General features: G+C 35.2%; 1 pseudogene; it reads left to right on the top strand.

Annotated features, from left to right (window-relative positions):
- Window positions 1–3,454: 3,454 nt before the first annotated feature.
- LOC129395646 (RNA-binding motif protein, Y chromosome, family 1 member F/J-like) overlaps window positions 3,455–6,000 on the top strand; it is a 353,374-nt pseudogene continuing 350,828 nt past the window's right edge.

Below are 6,000 nucleotides of genomic sequence, written 5' to 3'. Positions count from 1 at the left end.
GGATAAATTCCTGGATGCACACACTCTCCCAAGTCTAAACCAGGAAGAAGTCATATCCCTGAATAGACCAATAACAAGTTCTGAAATTGAGGCAGTAATTAATAGCCTACCAATGAAAAAGAAAAAAAAGTCCAGGACTAGACAGATTCACGGATGAATTCTACCAGAGGTACAAAGAGGAACTGATACCATTCATTCTGAAAACATGCCAAACTATAGAAAAAGAGGAAATCCTCCGTAACTCCTTTTATGAGGCCAGCATCATTCTGATAACCAAATCTGGCAGAGAAACAGCAAAAAAAGAAAATTTCAGGCCAATTTCCCTGATGAATATTGATGCAAAAATCCTCAATGAAATAAAGGCTAATAGAATCCAGCAGCACATCAAAAAGTGTATTCACCATGATCAAGTTGGGTTCATACCTGGGATGCAGGCTGATTCAACATAAGCAAATCAATAAACATAATCCGTCACATAAACAGAACCAATGAAAAAACCACATGATTATCTCAATATATCCAGAAAAGCCCTTCCACAAAATTCAACACCCCTTCATGGTAAAAACTCTTAATAAACTATGTATTGATGGAACATATTTCAAAATAATAAAAGCTACTTATGACAGACCTACAGCCAATATCATACTGAATGGCAGAACCTGGAAGCTTTCCCTTTGAAAACCTGCAGAAGACAAAAATGCCCCCTCTCTCACCCCTCCTATTCACCACAGTATCGGAAGTTCTGACCAGGGCAATTAGGAAAGACAAAGAAATAAAGGGTATTCAAATAGGAAAAGAGGAAGTCTTGTAGTCTGTTTTTGCAGACTACAAGATTGTATATTTAGAAAACCCCACTGTCTGAGCTCAAAATTTCCTTAAGCTGATAAGCAACTTCAGCAAAGTCTCAAGATACAAAATCAATGTGCAAAAATCACAAGCATTCCTATACATCAGCAGCAGACAGAGAGTCAAATCATGTGTGAATTCACACTGTTGCTACAAGGAGAATAAAATACCTAGGGATACAACTTACAAGAGATGTGAAGGACCTCTTCAAGGAGAACTACAAACCACTGCTCAAGGAAATAAGAGAGGACACAAATAAATGGAAAAACATTTCATGCTCATTATAGGAAGAATCAATATCATGAAAATGGCCATACTGCCCAAAGTAATTTATAGATTCAATGCTATTCCCATCAAGCTACCATTGAATTTCTTCACAGAATTGTTCAAAAGTATTTTAAACTTCATATGGAGCCAAAAAGAGCCCGCATAGCCAAGACAATCCTAAGCAAAAAGAACAATGCTGGAGGCATCAAGCTACCTGAATTCAAATTATAATACAAGGCTACGGTAACCAAAATAGCATGGTACTGGTATCAAAACAGAGATATAGACCAGTGAGACAGAACAGAAGCCTCAGAAGTAACACCACACTGGTACAACCATATGATCCTTGAAAAACCTGACAAAAACAAGCAATGGGCAAAGGATTCCCTGTTTAATAAATGTTGTTGGGAAAACTGGCTAGCCATATGCACAAAACTGAAACTACACCCTTTCCTTACACCTTATACAAAAATAAGCTCAAGATGGATTAAAGACTTAAATGTAAGACCTAAAACCAAAAAAGGCCTAGAAGATAAACCTAGGCAATACCATTTAGGACATAGGCATGAGCAAACACCTCATGTCTAAAGCACCAAAAGCAATGGCAACAAAAGCAAAATTGACAAATGGAATCTAAGTAAACTAAAGAGCTTCTGACAGCAAAGGAAATTATCATTAGAGTGAACAGGCAACCTATAGAATAGGAGAAAATTTTTGCACTCTATCCATCTGACAAAGGACCAATATCCACAATCTACAAAGAACTTAAGCAAATTTACAATAAAAAAAAACCAACCCATCATAAAGTGGGTGAAGGGTATGAACAGACACTTCTCAAAAGAAGACATTTATGCAGCTGACAAAAATATGAAAAAAAGCTCATCATCAATGGTCATTAGAGAAATGCAAATCAAAACCATAATGAGATACCATCTCAGGCCAGTTAGAATGGTGATCATTAAAAAGTCAGGAAACAACACATGCTGGAGAGGATGTGGAGAAAAAGAATGCTTTTACACTGTTGATGGGAGTGTAAATTAGTTCGACCATTGTGGAGTACAGACAGGTTATTCCTCAAGGATCTAAAACTAGAAATACCATTTGACCCAGCATTCCCATTATGGGTTGTATATCCAAAGGATTGTCAATCATTCTACTATAAAGACACATTCACACTTATGTTTATTGAGGCATTGTTCACAATAGCAAAGACTTGGAACCAACCCAAATGTCCATCAGTGATAGCGTGGATAAAGAAAATGTGGCACATATACACAATGGAATAGTAAGCAGCCATAAAAAAGTATGAGTTCATATCCTTTGCAGGGACATGGGTAAAGCTGGAAAGCATCATTCTCAGCAAACTAACACAAGAACAGAAAGCCAAACACTGCATGTTCTCTCTTATAAGCTGGAGTTAAAAAATGAGAACACATGGACACAGGAAAGGCAACATCACACACTGGGCCTTTAGTGGGCTGGAGGGCTAGGGGAGGGATAGCATTAGGAGAAATACCTAATGTATATGATGGGTTGATGGGTGCAGCAAACCACCATGGCACGTGTATACCTATGTAACAAAACTGCACATCTGCACATGTACCCCTGAACTTAAAGTATATAAAAAAGGAAATACATATAGACATATAGTATATCTGTATTAAAATATATAATGCATACATTTCATCTATATGCAATACATATATGTTAGTTATGACATATACAGATACATATATTATGTATGTTTAGGAATACTTAGATTTATAAGTTAGTTATATAGCTTATATGGTTTATATATATTAAATTATAAGATATTAACTTAAAAGTATAAATTATACATTTCTATCACATGTAAATTTCATATTACTTGATTGACAGTAATAAATTTTACATGGTACATACTACATGAGTTCCATGTAACATTTAGGTATAAATAATTGTAACACTGGTTTAAAAAGTGAAATCAAATACCAGAGGGAATTTAGAAGAAAGTTCAAAACAATAAAAAATCACCTACATACTCAACATCATTATCTGCATATTACTTATGCCCTCAGCCAAGTAACTTTACGCAAAGCACAACTTATACAGTCACATGAAACGACTGCATGTATCACCTCCTCTGCCATTACATTTGTTGAAGCATCATCATTTGTTTAGTTTCTCTGCTTGAATCTGATACTCACTTGCAGCTTACAGTTTGTTCTCCAAGTAGTCAGAATTATACTCAGAATAAACAAAAGGATTTGTCTTTGATCTCACTTAAGTGTTTTCCTTTGTTCATCTTGCCACATGTTGGGAGTATGACTACTTGCTTAATTCTAGTCTCCGAATTATTTCAATGGTTATTTTGTCTGCCTGGAATTCTCTTCCTCCAAATGTCTGCCTAGATTACTTCCCCAAGGGTTTAGCCTTTGCTCAAGTAAGGCATTTTAAAGGCATGTGACTCCAAAAACACTTTTTCCAACATCTTTGCATCACCTAATTAACTATGAACTATAGTTGATGTAAAAAATGTTTGTAAAATGTGCTTAGGTTAAATGTGCCAGTGTTATTGATAGTACCCTTAATACTTTTAGTCTTTGCACGGAAAAGCAATAAAACTAGAACAAGCCAGGAAACCACCTTTTCAAAGTTGTGGTAGGCGGAGACCACCACCTTCTTCAAAAAACAGGATACCTGCAGGAAGTCTGAGATCTGGAAGACGAAGTAGTGGAGGAACAAGAGGGTGGCTTCTCTCATAGGAAGGACACTTCGGTAATGTTTTAAAATATAAAAATGGAACCACAGGACTGAAAGAAAGTAAGTTTGACGATATCAAATTTTCTCAATTTTATCTATTTCCTTTATGAACAGAAAATTAACTTACAGATACAATTATTTCTAAGTACTAAAGGTGTATTATCAGAATGATTGAACTAATATCTAAAATTCATTTTAAAGTTGTAATAACTTTGCACTGAAATAACAAAAATTTGAAACTGAGTTGTGTTTATGAATGCTGATTGCCTGCACTCAACAAGTTTTCTGCAGAACTCATTTATATTCATTATACTTTAGAGTTTTCAACTTTGGGGCCCAGAACTTCATATCAGTTGTAACATCAAAATAGGATGGAATATTTAAAATTTTCCAACAGGAAAAAAGTAACTCAGTATTTAAGATTGATTTTGCAATATTTGTTTTTTTGTGTATACATGTGCTAACATCTATGCAAATCTATTGCGTTGTAATTTTGATAGAGAGTTTGTACATTGGTCTGCCATAAAGCATTTTCAATTTAAGAAACGTAGAACTTTAATTTCTGAAAACAGTCAGTGACTCTGGAAAGGTCTAATAACCACGGCTTCACAGATATATATGTATCTTTCTTTGCTGAAGGATGAGTCACTGAAAATGATATTTATGAGTGATTTACACCATAGAAATGAGGGGTCGATTTTTACGTAAAAAAGAAAAACTAACCATATATTTGTAAACAAAACAAAACAAAACAAAATGATTGGATGGGCTGGGTGAGATGGCTCATGCCTGTCATCTCAGAACTTGGGAAGTATGGGATGGGGGGACCACAAGGTCAGGAGTTCCAGACAAACATGGTGAAACCCTGTCTCTCCTAAAGGTATAAAAAATTAGCCTGGCATGGTAGCTTGCACCTGTAATCCCAGCTACTTGGCTGAGGCAGGAGAATCACTGGAATCTGGGAGGTGGAAGCTGCAGTGAGGTGAGATCACATGATTGCACTGTAGCCTGGGGTAATAGGGCAAGAGTCCATCTCAATAACAAATAAATAAATAAATAAATAAATATATCAGTTAACTTGTATTGTCTATTAACCAACCTTCAAAAATCTATCATTTATTTTTGGGTTTTAATAACCAGATGTGTAATTAACTGGAGATGTTCTTTTGAAGCTGAAATTGCAGTGTTTGCTCCATTTTAAGATGCATAGTTTCATGATTATTTTGTCTCCATTGATCTTGAGGGTGAGGTTCAATAATATTCTGTCATGTAAGAGAATGTGTGTATTCTAACCTGTAACGCCACCTGGCAATTGGCATATGTCTATATTTTTTGTAGATATATGAAAAATATTTTTATATTATGTAATATGCAATTCTTAAAGATTATTAAAATTTAACAGTCTAATCTGAAAATTAGTGTTTTATAAGGGAATTGTAAGAATTCTATATTCTGTTAACAAATTTTAGAGGTAAGGTATTTTCCTGATGTGTCACTTTTTGATATTGTAAATATTTGAGTTTCTTTGAATAGAATTTAGTTTATCTTTATCATATGCTTTGAAAATTTTTCCTCATAACAGAATGATATAAAGTCATTTATCATTTTTCTTTTAATATTTTTATGTATAGTATACTTAGATATTTTACTGATCAATATCTGCTCCTTGTTCACTCCCTACTTTTCCCACATCTCTCTCATAGAAAATATTATGATTCTTGAGTTTCTTTCTAGATTTTCTAAATGGAGTTTTCTTGCTTGAATTGTACTAATTTCATATAAAAATGTTAATTTTATTAGTTTAGACAAATGTGAATTTGTAAGATTATAATATGTAGAAAATCTTTATAAAAAACTAAAACTTAGCCATTTAAGAAACAGTGATGTTAGTTAACTAAGGAGTTTGTTTGAGGCCGGGCGCAGTGGCTCACGCCTGTAATCCCAGCACTTTGGGAGGCCGAGGAGGGCAGATCACGAGGTCAGGAGATCGAGACCATCCTGGCTAACACAGTGAAACCCTGTCTCTACTAAAAACACACACACACACAAAAATAGCCAGGTGTGGTGGCGGGCACCTGTAGTCCCAGCCACTCAGGAGGCAGAGGCAGGAGAATGGCATGAACCGGGAGGCTGAGCTTGCAGTGA

This window comes from Pan paniscus, chromosome Y (assembly GCF_029289425.2).
Source record: "Pan paniscus chromosome Y, NHGRI_mPanPan1-v2.0_pri, whole genome shotgun sequence".
NCBI lineage: Eukaryota > Metazoa > Chordata > Mammalia > Primates > Hominidae > Pan > Pan paniscus.
This window is presented reverse-complemented; position numbering and strand designations above follow the sequence as displayed.